Consider the following 18,326-nt stretch of genomic DNA (forward strand, 5'->3'; position numbering starts at 1 on the left):
GTTTCTTATTTTTTCCCCATTTTAAGCCATATTCTCTATTGCCCGCAGATGATATTTTTCCTTAAGCTGGAAAGATATTCTTCAAAAAAATTATTTAAAGCTGTTTGCCTTTTAAAACATTGTTTTGGGGCCTTTTTTAATTACAAAACGAAGAAAAATTTTAAAATAAGTGAGTTTTAAATACAAAAACGATACAAGGGCAAATAAAAAATATTGTAAAAAAATTTTTTTAAAAGTTTGGACAGATTTTAAAAAAATGAATAAGTGGGCATTAATTTCCCATTCTTTTAATAGTTTAAGCTGAAAATTTTTACTGCCCCCACAGTTTGTGCTTTTTTTATTAAAAATACGAGTGGGTTAGGGGAAACGGTTTTTCTCGATTTTTATTTTCAATTTTTGGTTTTCGATTTTCAATTTCCCTTGGATAATCAGTCAAGTTAAAATTACTTTTTCTTAGGGAGTTCTTAAAAACTATATTTAGGCCCCTTAAACTGGAAAAGGCAAAAAAACCCCACCCTTTGGGGGGAAAACCCCCAAATGACCAAGGTGCAGCAAAAATGGGGCCACACATTCTTTGTGTTTTTAAAAATTTTAACATTTTTTTGGGGTAAACCAGAATGTTTTCAAAACAATAAAATTCAAATTTCTGAATTTCATTAATTAGTAAAAAATCGTGTTTTTTTTTCCCAAAAATCATCGATTATTAAAACCCAAAAGAAAAGTATAACAATTACGCCGACCCCCCTTTTCAAAAATGATAATCAGACAGAAACAGAAACAGAACCCGTTAACATTATCTTTATTTTAACCCAAGGCAATATAATAAATTATGGGGAACATAACAAAATGTTTATATATCAGAAAATGTTCACTATTTCAATTTGAGTCAAAAGTGATGATATCATTGGCAAAGTAAAACTTTTATTTTCACCCAAGCGTTTTTCAATACAATAATTATGGGAAAACGTAACAAAATGTTTATATAACAGAAAACATTACCATTTGAATTTGAATCAATAGTAATGGTATCATTTGCGCAAAAAAAAAAAAACAAGTTACGATGTAAAAGCCAACTGTTTTTCTCCTGGAAACGACGTTTAGTTTGCACCATAAAAACTACGGCTTTGACAAATCGTACCCAGCTGACTGATCTGAACTATGATTGCGAAACATTGTTTCCGTGGAAATTATGAATAAATTTTCTGAGAAATATCAAGTTTATCGATTGACTGTCACAGGACTGAACGAGTTCATTACTGTTTACTGATCTGACATTTAGATATATATATATATTATGTACACTTCATACACTTCTATGAAGTCTTTAGCCTAGTTTATACAAATTTATCTTAGTTCCATTGTGTTGGAAACTTATAATAAGTTAAATGCAACACTCTTGAATCCTTTCGTGGATCTAACCAAGCTATAAGCTTATTGAAACACTCTTGAATCCGTTCTGGAACCTGACCCAGTATTTAGCAATGAGTGTAAAGTTTCTTGCACACGGAAACAACATCTTGCCCCTGATGGGGTTCAAACCCACTCCGTCAGCAATCCTTATATTACTAGTATCCTTATATTACTAGTCTGACGCGTTAACCACTCAGCCACAACACCACTCTTAGCCTATTTAACACACAGATCTACTGGCTGTGCTGTTTCGTTTTTCTGAGCAGGGATTATATTAAGGTGCTAGAGTTTTAAGTACAAAAGATTTTCTTTCAATCAATGTTGTTTTTCTTTCAAATTCTTCACACAACCCAGTTTTAAAACAAGGATTTTTTTTTCCCGTAAAAGGGAGTTTTTTCCCCTAGGAAAAGCTTTCTAAGGTCTTTTAAAATTTCCCCAAACCTTTTTCTTATAACAAAACAATTTTTAATTTTTTTAATTCCCAAAGGGTTTAGTCAAAGAACATTAAAATAAATTTCCCAAATTATTTATTTTTAAATTATTTCAAATTTTAAAAGGGAAAACAATAATTTAATAAAAACTTTTTTGTTTCTAGTTAAAAAATATTTCTTTTTGTAAGAGTTTTTTTTTGCCGATTTTGTATTTCTTTCTTTGTTTTTAAAATTTTTACTATTTTGGGCTATTTAACTTTGACGTTTGGGATTTCATGCTTTGAACCGGGGCCCATTTGTTATGGGAAAGCTTTGTTTTAAAATTTTTTATGGATTTGTATGAAAATTTAAAAGTTTGTATGAACTAATTTACTGATTTTATGAATTTTTTGTTTTGAACTTTTTGAAAAGAAACCCGTATGGGAATTTTTTTGGGTTGAACTTTGAGGAAATTTGTGAATGCATTGTTTGAAACTTTTTTTGACTGATTGGTTTTGAAAGTTTTTTTTGGAAATTTAAAAGATTTGAAAAAGATTGCTTTGTTTGAACTTTGATATGTATGAATGTTTTGTTTGAACTTTGACTGATATGTATGATTGCTTTGTTTGAACTATATATGACTGATTTGTTTGTCGACTATTTAGTTTTAAGTTAATCCAACAAATGATGATTTGTGTGTTATTAGTTATGGCTGGTTTAAATGCATGTTTTTTGTATGATCTAGGACCATATTGTTTTGAGACATGACTATGTCATACATGTTATCTATGACTGTATTGCACAAAGTGCTTAATTTAATGACCTTATGCTGGTACTGTAAAACAGATGTCATTGCAGGTCTTTAAGGGTATGTACTCTTGTATAATCACTGCATCATGTCATATTATCAATCACGTAGTTGATTATGTATAACCGATCAATCGATCAATCGTCAACATGATTCTATCATATATCATGATTATCTAGAAAATCAGTGATTCACATGTTATTGAATGGAATGAAAGGAAATTCTGTAAATGCTATACTATCTGCTTGCAGGCAGACTCAAGCATATAGCAAGTTTAATTCCACATAATTTGTTTGTTTGTTTGGGTTTTACGTCACATCAACACAGTATAGGTCATATCGCAACATTCCAGCTTTACTGGTGGAGGAAGACATCAGGTGCCCTTCCGTGCATTCTTTCAGACATGAACGGGCACCATAGTAGAACCACAGACATTCCGTAAGCTAGCTGGATAGCTTCCTCACATGAAAGAATCCAAAGTCCCTGTCGGGATTTGAACCCACAGCGGTGAGGGGCAAGTGGTTTGAAGTTGACGACCATAACCACTCGGCCAGTCGGACGCCCCTAATTCACATAAAACTGTTATATTGGACGAACCCTAAACCATATAGTAGTCAAAATAGTACTACATATACCCGGGGTTTTTTTGGGGGGCTTATTTTATAGCCAATATTCGGTCATATTCCCAATTGAAAATAGTATATTTTTCCAATCAACAGGGTGAAAGTTACAAAATAAAAATATTGAATAACAGATTCTAAAATCTTTGAAAATAAGAGCTTCTTCACTGTTATGGTGTTTAAATGTTTATAGATGCCATCCTAGACAGTGTTTCTTTGCATTCATTTAATCACTGCAAAATTTAAGTCATGTATTTTTCCAAATTTTTACCAATACATTGCTGAAATTCCCAATTCCACGGGTATGGGTCATGTTCCCAAAATCTTGGACATTGAGGGTTTACCGCAAAACTGCACAACGGGTAACTCATATGAAATAAAGACTTACAACAGTCAAACCTCAATATGTATTAGTGTAGAATAAAATTTTGAAATACAAAGAATCCAAGTTAAGTTTTTATCTCATTACAAGATTTTATGACAATGTTTCCCAGGAAGAAACGTCCCTTGTCACAAATGTGTTCCCGGAAAAAAAAACACATGTACTTATCAAATTACCTGGAAATTATTTGTCATTTGCTGTAAAAATGTCTCAGCTGAGCAGTAACAAAAGCTTGAAGGCTAGACAGTTTATTGCATAGAATTTTCTTGAGAAATCATTGGAAGGTTGTTTTTTTTCAATCAGGGATCGACAATAATGATTGTACCCCTAAACAAAGACATGCCATGGACTCAACTAACCTTTGGACAGTTTCTACTCTGATTTCCAAGACAATTTATATGCATTTGATATAATGTATTTACATTTAATATGATATGAGGCCTACAATATCCCCTACAGACTACAGATACAAACTGTATTACAATGCACTTCAAATACAGACTGGTTTTGAGCTTTGTACCAAACACCTCACACAGAGCTTTGGTCTTAATGGTACTCCATAGACTTTACTATACACAATGAGCATTTTTGTATGGCCTAAATTAAGTACAGCATAGACTTTACTGCACAATGAACATTTTTGTATGGCCTAAATGGTACACCATAGATTTTACTGCACGCAATGAGCATTTTTGTACAGCCATAGACTTTACTGCACACATAATGAGCTTTTTTGTATGGCCTAAATAGAACACCATATACTTTATTGCACACACAATAAGCATTTTTGTATGGCCTAAATTAAGTACAGCATAGACTTTACTGCACAATGAACATTTTTGTATGGCCTAAATGGTACACCATAGATTTTACTGCTTTGTACAGCCATAGACTTTACTGCATACATAATGAGCTTTTTTGTATGGCCTAAATGGTACACCATAGATTTTACTGCACAAACAATGAGCATTTTTTATGGCCTAAATGGTACACCATAGAAAGATTTCTCTCTCCAGTAAAACAAGACAGGGAATCATCAGTTTAATGAAGAAGCTGTTATCAGTTGACACACACCATCGACCAGATCAACTTGTGCTGTTTTTCATTATCTAAACTTATTGCCAGGAAGAAAATTCTGTTTCTACCATGATCTTTTTTTTTCTTGTTTAAGCAGTAACAGAAATGCTTCCTATTTTCAAAGGCTTCTTTATTAATTGCTCTCAATCTTTCTGGTATCTTGTTAAGAGTGAGAAAGTGGAACTGCTAATACAAGATTATGATTTATGCAGAAAGTCTGTGAAAATAATAGATCAATTGTTAATGAGAATAGAAGAGTTCTGCTGTTTTTAAGATGCTGAATATTTTCAATTAGATGGAGAGTGTGTATATATGTGTGTGTTTGATTTGAGCATCTCTTAAAAACCACCAGTCTGTGATATTATATTATGTGACAGTGTCTAATACTGGTAGATGTTATCCGGAACTCAGCAAATGTGGGTTTTTCCAAGCTAATCCACCCCTACGTCTCACCCTACCGGTACAAACTTTTATTGTTATAGCTTCATATCGCACTTATTTAACCCGGTCTCACCTGTTGTACTTATTTTCAAAGCTGCAACTATAAAAGTTTGTTTGTTTGTCCCCAGTTTAGCTGGGAAAAACCCAAAATATTCTTAAATCCAGAGTAAGACTTTAATGTAGTCTAAACAATCATTCAGTTATAAAGGAGACACTGTCCACTTGTGCGCGCCATTATACTCTTGCCCAGTCAGGGATTGAAAATGGGAAACAGACAAAAGCCCTTCCGGACAAACAAGACAGATTAGGTTTAACTCACATAATACGTAGTCTTCCAAATAGAAAATTGCAGTTTCGCAAAAGATTTCTAAAGATTATTTCATTTTTGCGCAGTAGAATACTTCAATACATATAATGCTTGGAAATGATAAATTTATGTTCATATGTTGACATAAAGCAAGAGAATGGTAATCAGATTTTCAAGTGAATATTGCAGAGTTATTGGTATAATTGTACTTCCATTGTACTTAAATCATAATTGAAAACTTGCACATGAGAAAGAATCTTTAAAGGCACATTATGCCTCAGAAATTTCATATTTTTTTAATTCTTAAGAAATGTCAAACATGTGTTTTAAATAATGTTTTAATAATGAATTTAGAGCATGTTAGATGTTAAACAACTAAAGAAAGAAGCGCTGAACATGCAGTAATGTATCTTTAAGGTAGCAAAATGTAAACAGAGTATAGTACTTCGATTTCCATACAAAATACCAATTCAATATAATTATACCAATTGCCAACAGAGCATAAGAATTCCATTGTATAAGTGGATATTTCCAAGCATCGAAAAGTTAGAGTTTCAAATTCCTGATATTTTACGCGAGGAAAAAATAGCGTATTGTGCAAGGTTTGAACTTGATGACAAATTGGTTATCATATAGGCTAAAGGGAATTTTAAGGATTTTCGTAAAATCGCAAAATTCCCCAATATTTCCGTATCGCTAGCTTAACCACTTATACTGTATATTGCAAAAGAGTATTATTTTTTTTTAACAGTAACAGGATACCACAAATAAATCGTTTTTGAGATATAAAAATGATAGCTTTTTTTCTGGCATAATGGGCTTTTAATGTAAAAAAATGGATATGGAAAGTAATAGCTGAAACTGTTAAAAACGATAGTTTTTTTTAGGCATAATGAACCTTTAATGCAATAATATTTTCTAACAATATGGCAAGCAATAGCTATTGCAACTTTGAGATTATATATTGCACTATCTGAAATAGAAATCTACGTCCCCAGATAGACGCGGCAGCTGATGACAATGCTGTTACTAAGCTATTTCCAGAGCCGCGTTTCTTTATTTATCACATGTGACACGAGTGAAGAAATGAAATGTCAACCTTTTTTTACTGATTTTTTTTAAATACAATTTATTATCTTAGCTAATTATAAGGGTTTAAAGGTCAGTTCTCATAGATGGGATTGCTCTGGCAATAATTAATTTTATTGTCTGCCTGGTTGGAATCAACAATTCTGTTGATACTTTAATGCATTTTCCATACTGTCACAAAGTTATCAAGGTATAATGTAACATTTTACAGCTTGGACTTTTAGTTATATGTAGAACTTTCCTGGTTCGATTCCCAGACGGCGCAGGGTCGGCACTTTGTTGTGATTGATCACGAAATCCTTTCTATGGTCATTAGCTCTGTACCTCTGCTCTTGCATGTATAGAAGTAGAAAGTGAAAGCAACTAGTACTGATAAACTGCATGACAGCCTGCCCAGGAATGATGCGGTGGCTGAACTGTGCTCTGGTAAATTCAACGTGGCTTACTGTCGTGATCAGGACAACAGCACCAAACCCTTGTCCGCTGCTTCATACTCACATAGGTGTGGATCAAATTCACCAACATAGGTGTGGACCAACCACACCCACATAAGTGTTGACCAACCACACCCACATAAGTGTCAACCAACTATACCAAATGGGTGTGGACCAAGCACACCCACATAAGTGTGGACCAACCACACCCACTTAAGTGTCGACCAACCACACCCACATCAGTGTCAACCAATCACACCCACTTAGGTGTCGACCAAACACATCCACACATTAATGTGGACCAACCATGCCCACATATTGGTGTAACAGAGGAGCAAAGAACATAAAACAGCACTGTCATGGTATTTTTTCGATTACTTCATAGCTTTTTTCTAATTACATTCTAACAATGGATATAAAAATCAAATTTGGAAGAAAAAAGAACAAACAAAAAAACACGCACACAAGACTTTGAGAGTTTATAATGGGATTTGAAGTATCGATCAACCATGTCTGCAGATTATGAGATTTTTATTTAGAACTATGGGAGATGCTTCAGACATCCATGAATATTTGATGTGTTACAAGTTTCATTATATGGCAAACAGGTTCTAAATCTGACACTTGAAATCTATACTTTTCTCTTCTCATGCAGCTCAAAAACATGTGCTTAAATATTTTATCAATCATGTTAACTTTAATAATTAGCGTACCCTGAAAAAGTATTCAATTTACAACTGCGAACTCAATGACTTTCTGAGAATTTCAAAATAAAGTTAAAAGTATTGATGGTTTTGAACATTGTAATTATTATGGCTGTAAATTAGGACATGCCGAATAAGTATATTATAAGGGACAAGCTGAATCTGAACTTCTTCAACCCTCAGAATTAAAATCAGCCGCATCATGACAAAACCAACGTAATGCGTTTGCGACCAGCATGGATCCAGACCAGCCTGCGTCTCAGCACAGTCTGATCAGGATCCATGCAGTTCGCTTACAAACCCTATTACAAGTAGAGAAACTGACAGCGAACAGCATGGATCCTGATCAGACTGCACGGATGCGCAGGCTGGTCTGCATCCATGCTGGTCGCAAACTCACTATGTTGGTTTTGTCGTTACGTGGCTCAAATATGCTTTTATCACATAAACTGCCGTGCAGGAGTATGATACTTAAGCCATTAAATAAAACGATATTACACTAGTGTAAAAACACTTTGACGTGACATCATTTGCGCTATATATATTAACATAGCGTTAAAGCGAGCTAATGTTAGCGTAACGTTATAGGGGCGTCAATTAAAAATAACTCGTTTTAACTGCAAACTGTTTTCTTTTTGAATATGTGATAAATAGAACAGAGGCTCGCATAATATGATTTTATTCAACTCGTTCAATAAATTTAGTTCATTGAATATCCTCTATGTATTGCACCAATTTTTTCAAGCAGATTTGTCCAGGTAAAATTTCCCAAAAATGACTTTATCCCAAAAAACCCTAACAATATTTGCCAGGGCATTTGGTGTCAGTATTCAATGATGACGACATCCATTGAGGAAAGTTGCACTAGAAGACTATTTTGTTTATAAAATTAATATGTTATATCAAAAAATATAGGGGCCAGTGAATTTTGCTTTACAAAACCATGACAATATGCCCCACCGGACACTTTGTGACAATAGTTCTCTTTAAATGTGGATAAAATTCCTTGAGAAATGAAGAGAGTTGCAGACTGATGAATATTTCTCTACATATATTTAAAAACAAAGGGCCATAACTCTGCCAAAAATGATAAACAACCAAATGCCTCTTGGTGTCAATAATTCTGTGAAAATATCATTTAAATCCATTGAAAAATGTAGGAGTTGCACCCCAGTAGAAAATTTATATCTCCGTATATGATTTTTGTGAAAATAACAGAAAAACAAGGGACCATAATCATGCCAAAAATTATCAAGGGCACAACAGTTCCGTGAAATATCTGGAAAAAAGTGATCCCTTGGAAGCATTAAATTCTGCAACATTACATAACAGGTCATGTTGAAATGTCTTGAAAAGTGAAGGAGCGGCTCACAGCTACATTAACTGTTCAAGGCACTGTGTCTGTTCCCAAGTGACCCACCCACCTAACAGTTTGCAGACATTCACAAATCTAAACAAGAGGGCCATGATGGCCCTGGATCGCTCACCTGACACAACCGCATCCAAGCAATGTCTTAAACAAGCATCATGACCAAGTTTGATGCGACTGAGTCAAACATGTGACCTCTAGTGTGTTATAAAGATTTTTCCATATTTGGGCAATGTGACCAAATTTTTGACTGGACACGACCCATATTCAAACTTGACCTAGAAATCATCAAAACAACCTTCCTGACCAATTTCCAGGAAATTTGGATCAAAACTGCAGCCACTAGAGTGTTAAAAAGATTTTTCTATTTTTAGCTCCTGTGACCTAGTTTTTGACCAGACATGACCAATCTTAGCACTTGACCCAGAAAACATCAAAACAACATTCTTGACAAATTTCCTGAATATTTGAATAAAAACTGCAGCTACTAGAGTGTAAACAAGCTTTTTCTATTTTTAACTCCTGTGACCTAGTTTTTGACCTGAGATGGCCCATCTTCGAACTTGACCTAGAAATCATCAAAACAACCTTCCTGACAAATTTCCAGAATATTTGAATCAATACTGCAGCCACTAGAGTGTTAACAAGCTTTTTCTATGTTTCGCTCCTGTAACCTAGTTTTTGACCGGAGATAATCCATCTTCGAACTTGACCTAGACATCATCAAAACAACCTTCCTGACAAATTTCAAGAATATTTGGATGAAAACTGCAGCCCCTAATGTGTTAACAAGCTTTTCTATTTTTAGCTCCTGTGACCTAGTTTTTGACCGGAGATGACCCATCTTCGAACTTGACTTAGATATCATCAAAACAACCTTCTTGACAAATTTCCAGATCATTTAGATGAAAACTGCAGCCACTAGAGTGTTAACAAGCTTTTTCTATTTTTAGCTCCTGTGACCTAGTTTTTGACCTGAGATGACCCATCTTCGAACTTGACCTAGAAATCATCAAAACAACCTTTCTGACAAATTTCCAGAATGTTTGGATGAAAACTGCAACCATTAGAGTGTTAACAAGCTTTTTCTATTTTTAGCTCCTATGACCTAGTTTTTGACCAGACATGACCCATCTTCGAACTTGACCTAGAAATCATTAAAACAACCTTCCTGACAAATTTCCAGAATATTTTAATCAAAACTGCAGCCACTAGAGTGTTAACAAGCTTTTTCTATTTTTAGCTCCTGTGACCTAGTTTTTGACCGGTGATAACCCATATTCAAATTTGACCTGGAAATCATCAAAACAACCTTCCTGACAAATTTCCAAAATATTTGGATGAAAACTGCAGCCCCTAGAGTGTTAACAAGCTTTTTCTATTTTTAGCTCCTGTGACCTAGTTTTTGACCGGACATGACCCATCTTCCAACTTGGCCTAGATATCATCAAAACAACCTTCCTGACAAATTTCCAGAATATTTGGATGAGAACTGCAGCCACTAGAGTGTTAACAAGCTTTTTCTATTTTTAGCTCCTGTGACCTAGTTTTTGACCGGACATTACCCATCTTCCAACTTGACCTAGATATCATCAAAACAACCTTCCTGACAAATTTCCAGAATATTTGGATGAAAACTGCAGCCACTAGAGTGTTAACAAACTTTTTCTATTTTTAGCTCCTGTGACCTAGTTTTTGACCGGAGATGACCCATCTTCGAACTTGACCTAGATATTATCTAAGCAACCTTCCTGACAAATTTCCAGAATATTTGGATGAAAACTGCAGCCACTAGAGTGTTAACAAGCTTTTTCTATTTTTAGCTCCTGTGACCTAGTTTTTGACCAGACATGATCCATCTTTAAACTTGACCTAGATATCATCTAAACAACCTTCCTGACAAATTTCCAGAATATTTGGATGAAAACTGCAGCCTATAGAGTGTTAACAAGCTTTTTCTATTTTTAGCTCCTGTGACCTAGTTTTTGACCAGACATGACCCATCTTCGAACTTGACCTAGATAAAATCAAAACAACCTTCCTGACAAATTTCCAAAATATTTGGATGAAAATTGCAGCCACTAGAGTGTTAACAAGCTTTTTCTATTTTTAGCTCCTGTGACCTAGTTTTTGACCAGACATGATCCATCTTCAAACTTGACCTAGATATCATCTAAACAACCTTCCTGACAAATTTCCAGAATATTTGGATGAAAACTGCAGCCTATAGAGTGTTAACAAGCTTTTTCTATTTTTAGCTCCTGTGACCTAGTTTTTGACCGGAGATGATCCATCTTTGAACTTGACCTAGAAACCATCAAAACAACTTTCCTGACAAATTTCCAGAATATTTGGATGAAAACTGCGGCCACTAGAGTGTTAACAAGCTTTTTCTATTTTTAGCTCCTGTGACCTAGTTTTTGACCGGAGATGACCCATCTTCGAACTTGACCTAGATATCATCAAAACAACCTTCCTGACAAATTTCCAAAATATTTGGATGAAAACTGCAGCCACTAGAGTGTTAACAAGCTTTTTCTATTTTTAGCTCCTGTGACCTAGTTTTTGACCGGAGATGACCCATCTTCGAACTTGACCTAGATATCATTAAAACAACCTTCCTGACAAATTTCCAGAATATTTGGATGAAAACTGCAGCCTCTAGAGTGTTAACAAGCTTTTTCTATTTTTAGCTCCTGTGACCTAGTTTTTGACCCGAGATAACCCATCTTCGAACTCGATCTGTATTTCATTGAGACAAACATTCTGACAAAGTTTGATGATGATCCAATCAAAACTGTGACTGCTAGACTGTTAACAACCCAATTGTTAGAGTGTTAACAAGCTTTTTCTATTTTTAGCTCCTGTGACCTAGTTTTTGACCGGAGATGACCCATCTTCGAACTTGACCTAGATATCATCAAAACAACCTTCCTGACAAATTTCCAGAATATTTGGATGAAAACTGCAGCCTCTAGAGTGTTAACAAGCTTTTTCTATTTTTAGCTCCTGTGACCTAGTTTTTGACCCGAGATAACCCATCTTCGAACTCGATCTGTATTTCATTGAGACAAACATTCTGACAAAGTTTGATGATGATCCAATCAAAACTGTGACTGCTAGACTGTTAACAACCCAATTGTTAGAGTGTTAACAAGCTTTTTCTATTTTTAGCTCCTGTGACCTAGTTTTTGACCGGAGATGACCCATCTTCGAACTTGACCTAGATATCATCAAAACAACCTTCCTGACAAATTTCCAGAATATTTGGATGAAAACTGCAGCCTCTAGAGTGTTAACAAGCTTTTTCTATTTTTAGCTCCTGTGACCTAGTTTTTGACCCGAGATAACCCATCTTCGAACTCGATCTGTATTTCATTGAGACAAACATTCTGACAAAGTTTGATGATGATCCAATCAAAACTGTGACTGCTAGACTGTTAACAACCCAATTGTTGACGACGAACGACGCACAACGCACGACGCACAACGCACGACGACGGACGCCGGACATAGCCCCATCACTATACCTCACCATGACCACTTCGTGGTCAGGTGAGCTAAAAAACACTAATCTGGTTCAGAATTACATAATAAAACAATTATATTCACATATTATGTCCAATTTTCATTCATAATTTGAATAATCTATTTTCTTTTTTACTTTTTCTTTGGATTTAGAAAAAAAGAGTACTTCTGATTTCACACACAGGACTGTTATTGTGAAAAGTTTTCAACCAAAGTGTAATTTTTGACATTCTGTTTCTGAAAAGTTATGCAAAAAAACATTAAAACAGAGTTAAAGCACCATGCCTCCAGATTTATGCAAATTTTGAAAAAGTATTATTTTAAAAGTAAAATATCATGAAGCGAACAAAGAAAGTAATTTCCACATTGCAAACGACACTTACATTCCACATAAATTACCAAAATGTTGCCAAAATATGCAAAAATAGCACTAACTATGTTAGTAACGCAATAGAAATATGGTGCTAAATAAGGCAAAATCAATAATTAATTGTATAATAAACATGTAAACAATTACTTCTATCTTAAATCTTTTCATTTTTCTTAAAATAATAGTACGTTTTTCTCAAGTTTGATTTTCTTGAAATATTTTTGGCTTATCTGGCGGCTTGCGGCTTTAGATTTTATATGCACAGCAAATTTCTGCACATTTCTACAGAGGAAAAAGTCGACTTATGTTATTTATTTACATACACTACAATAACAATTTCTGCACATTTCTATAGAGAAGGGAAAAACAAACTTTCCTTATGTTATTTATTTACATAGCATATGTTGAAATAGAGGAGCTAGTCTAGGAGAAAGTCCAAATGGGAGACAAACAAGCTAGTCTATGAGAAAATGGATTGCAATGTCCCATTGGGAGACAAACCATAGGTCAGATGGTAATCTGTTGTCTTGCTGTAACAACATGATGTTGTTACAGCAGGAAAGAATGTAATGGACTTTCTCTTTGTACTGGTATCACATTTCATTACACTGATGTCAAAACTAAAAGCAGATTCTCCAAAAGCTCTTTTATTCGCATTGCTATATCTATTTCATTTAAAAGCTTTGTTGTCGCTAAAGATGTGTATTTAAGAAAACTGATTTAAAGCCATTCAAAGGTGAGATTTGCCTAAATCAACTGCAGGTGGTGGCATGAAGAAACATATGTGTAATGATCCCAGGTGGCCAGTGGTGGTACTAAAATAATTAAAATTTTAGAATCCCATCTTTAAGTGTTATTTGGAACCAGCAATATGCTAGTGAAAGTCATGGTAAACCTTTTTAAGGTACATTATGCCACAGAAACAAATAAGTTTTTCATTCTTTAGAAAGGGCATGTACGAGTTTTTATTAAACGTTTAATGGTTTTAGAGCATTTTACATGCTTATCACCTGAGGAAAGTAGCACTGAATGAGAAATTATTTGTTATAAAGTAGCAAAATTAAGAATCAGCAATCTTAATCAGGCATCAAAAAAATATTTTCAGAGTCACTTGTACTAGTAGCTTCTAAATACAATGTGAAGGCGACATTTTCTCCTTGTCCTCCATCAAATTCTCTTAAATTCTACCCATAATTACGATCGGAGGAGTGGAAATTTTCGATCTCTGTTATTCAAGTTTATAATCTAAGTAATGAAACTATTTTTGTATTGTTATAATATATCATTGTATTGTTCTAATATATCACAGACCTATCTGTATCGGCAATTAATTATCCCACAAGTTCACATTTTTCATGAGATTTCCAGAAACCATGTTCCGCCATCTTGAATTTGAATGATAATTAAGAAATTTTCTTTAAAGGAAAAGAAGCAACAAAAAAATAAATAGATCTATATGATAATAATTAAAGCATTTGAAAATAAGCTAAAATTGAACTAATAATAAAATGGAAACTGATTGAGACCTTATTAACAAAATAAGCATTCTGTACCATAACACAAGTTGGCCAAAATGGCCCAACTTCAAGGGCCAATGAATCTTGTGCAATGGATTGTGGGGCCGGATAGGAGAATGTTCTATTTTTAGAGCTTCTTATCCCTCTGTATTATAATTAAGTCTTTGAATATATAATATTTATATGAAATCTATTTCTGACAACAAGGAAACTATTTCATAAATTCATCAATATTCTAACTGTAAGTAGTTCATTGTAAATAATCATGCAGCCAAAAAAAATTAACTGAAAATTGAAACTCAGTACTGTACGTATGTGGGAGAAAATGTCAGTCAATCAAGTGGTAAAACCCTACTGGATTTCATTAAAAGCTCTCCAGTCACACATGGGATTCAATTTCACCCCTCCTAATTGAAGAGTACAGACTTCTTTCCTTCCTGTTTGAAGACTACAATACTAGCCTTCCTGATTGAAGAGTTTCATGTACATCAGTAAAGGGATGTGTCATTATTATTGGATTAATGACTAGTCCCCTGAAAAATAATGAGCTTAAGGCATGTAAGAAAACTCGTCAATAAAACTCCTCAGATGATGGATAGAATTTCAAAATTATCACAGCCTTTATACCTAGTAACAAGAATTTAAAGAAGTTTCCTTATAACAGCTGAGAGCAAAGAGTTGCCAAATAAGCAATCACAACATTAGGGTCATCAGTCAGAAACCTCGCAAATTGATTATACAATGATCAATTGGACTTCTTGACATAACTATCTTTGATCTTTGATGTTTAGGTAGTTTCTGTTTGCCAAAAAAACGTTGACTTGACAATGGCTTGGGCTGACGATCGACAAACACAGGACAAACAGAATTTAAACTCATCTTGACACTTTTCTTGAGCAGAAAATCAAGCACTTGATAATTCTGAAAAATTACATGTGTTTTAAAGTTGAGTTACAATCCAGCAATGCCAATTTTTATGAAAATATATTTTGCTATAAGTTTGCACAGCAAGAGTGATTAAAGTTTAAATAGAAAGTGTTGCTCAAATATGCAGAATCAAGGAGAATGCCTTTATCAAAGAAGCTAGAGTACCTTTACATTTAATGATGTACAAATCAAACAGAAAAGGTCTAAAAGGATCGTCTTTGATGTTTTCTATCATAAATACATGTAATGATCAGAGACATGATTAAATGACAAACGATCTAGCATATCAACCACAGTGTCATGGTCAATCAGAATGCCACAATTTAACAATATTTTCTAGCCTTAATTTACCATAAGAACTTCAAACGAAATTATTAATTTCATTTCAACCAGAATTGCAGAAGCATGTGCATTAATTTGTTGTTCTCTCTTCTCTTATACTGGAATTTCCTCTGTGTCATGGAATAATACAACACCCGCAGGAATTATCGGAATCACTTAATATGACTGCCGGAAGTCTTTTTCTATTGCTTTTATGCACTTTTGTGGTGATGTCAAATTGGAATTTGAAACATTAATGCACAGATAGGACAGCACTGCAAGTTTTATGACCCTGCCGATAATGGAAATTTTGTTACTCAATATGCAAGCTAAAAGGGTGACACCAACAATAAAACTGAAGACAAGAGACAAAATAACATTTCTATCAGGAGTAGCTGTTCTGTTAAGGATTCTGGGCATTTATTGAACAGTCCGTAAAAAACAACGTAACATTTCTATCACAAATGGCCTTTCTGTATTTATAGTACTGTATCAAGCAAATCAAGGATTCCATTATAAAAATTTCCCAAATTAAAAATCATGCTTCGCTCTGAAGAAATCCTGCCTCTTCTGAAACATAGAACTCACCTCTATGCAAAACTATCAAATATTATCTACACAGAAACCAGCACCTTGTGCTGAACATATGAGCCCAAGTTTTATGATGTAAAAAGAGAAGTTCGTAAGACAGCATTGGCTTGATTATTATAAGACTTAAGTACTTGATGGTAGAATAAAAACAGATCCTTAAAATCTCCATTGGATAGGGTAATAAGAGAAAGCCTATATAAATGGTCCTTGAATGTGGAAAAGGCGGTCTATTGATTAAGTCAGGTGAAGTAAAAATGTTACTATGTTGGAATTAAAAAGGATCATGAGGTTTTTGTTACATCGCACCAACACAAAAGATGTCATATGGCAACTTTCCAGCTTTACTGGTGGAGGAAGGCCTCAACTGGTGGAGGAAGGCCTCAGGTGCCCCTCAATGAATTAATTCAGGCACATAAGTAGAACCATTGGAATAAGAATCCACAGTTTTGAGGGGCAAGTGGTTTGAAGACAAAGACTTTAACCACTCAGTCACGGATTTTGTAAAAACTTTGAAGCCTATACTCTATATTATTAAATGTAGAAACCATTCTCATACAATGCAATGTCACAAGCAAATAAGCCCATCTATTTTACTATCCATTTTCTTTAATTTCAAGATTCTGAACATGTTTAAAACATGCTTAGAAGAGTATTGCAGTATCTGGAAACTGCATGTACAAGAATTAGCCTGATCAGACCATACTCGTAAAACATTTATAATCAATGAACTGGTCATAAATTCCTGTTAGAAGTTTCTACTGTTCAAGATCAAACCATTTAATATCCTCATTACAATACTCATGTTACACTCTTTTATTATTTTTTTTCCAGTGATACATTGGGGCATTATAAAATGTTACATCACACCACCGTAACATATAAAATTAATGAGTACTGATCGGCAGCGTTTAAAAGGTCATGATCAGACCATATTTCATATGGTAAAGGAGTGTCGAGTTGGATACCTATATGTAGTCAACAAAACAAATCATTTTAATTAACATTCACCATACAGTGGAGGATATAATAAGTGGTTATTAACTTCTGTAATTAAAATAAAGAAAAACACTGAACCCCCAAAGAACGCCCAAAACAACAAATTAATGAAAAGGTTGCAGGCGAGGTTTGACTGAGCCTGCTCATGGACGGTACTGGAAAGTTCAAGCTACCGTCCACGCCACCTAGCACTGATTTATGCAGAATCCAACATTAAAACATAAAAATAATGAAATTTTGAAACATCTTTGATCAATGATGTTTCACTGAGGCCTCAGAAATTAACTCTGCTAGCATCAAAGCAACAAAAAAGCCAAGAGTTAACAAGAGGGCCATGATGACCCTTATACTGCTCACCTAACTATTAAGGCTCTAAAAGACAAAGGACTATAAAAGTGGACAGGACTGGTCTTCACTTATAGACCAATTCACTTTAATATCGTTAACTACACATAAAAAGCATATATTATTTCAAAATCTAGGTCAGCTGATACATAGTATCAAAGTTCAATTATCTGCATCTAAAAATTGTGCAATAAGTTTTAATTTCCTGTCATAATCAACATAACCAGCTTGTCCAAATAATTATATCAGTTTATAGTTTTCCTGTAAGTTTTGCAAAGGACCTGTGACTTAAGGGTCATTCCTTACAAGTTTTGGTAAAAAATACCTATTTACAATGAGGTCTTAGAATTGATTTTCTAGAATTGTTTTTCTTTTTTTTAATATGGATAGCAAATTACTGTATACATCTTTCTATCACAAATTCTCACCAATCTGAGCAATATATCTTTCAAATAAATTGAGGATAAACATTTAATCATGCACAATACACATTATACAATCATAAAACAAGAGCACCGCTAGGCGGAGCATTATATGCCCGAAAGTGGTTTTTTTTTTTAATAAAGATGAAGCATTTGTAAGACATGGGACTAAAATAAAGTATTACCTCCTTCAAATAACAATCCTCCTTTGCAGTTTCAATATTGTGGTCCAAATGGAACTTTTAAGTTATGTCCCAG

The sequence above is a fragment of the Ruditapes philippinarum genome, unplaced genomic scaffold, assembly GCF_026571515.1.
Source record: "Ruditapes philippinarum isolate M1 unplaced genomic scaffold, ASM2657151v2 ctg7569_1_1_1_1, whole genome shotgun sequence".
Taxonomy (NCBI): domain Eukaryota; kingdom Metazoa; phylum Mollusca; class Bivalvia; order Venerida; family Veneridae; genus Ruditapes; species Ruditapes philippinarum.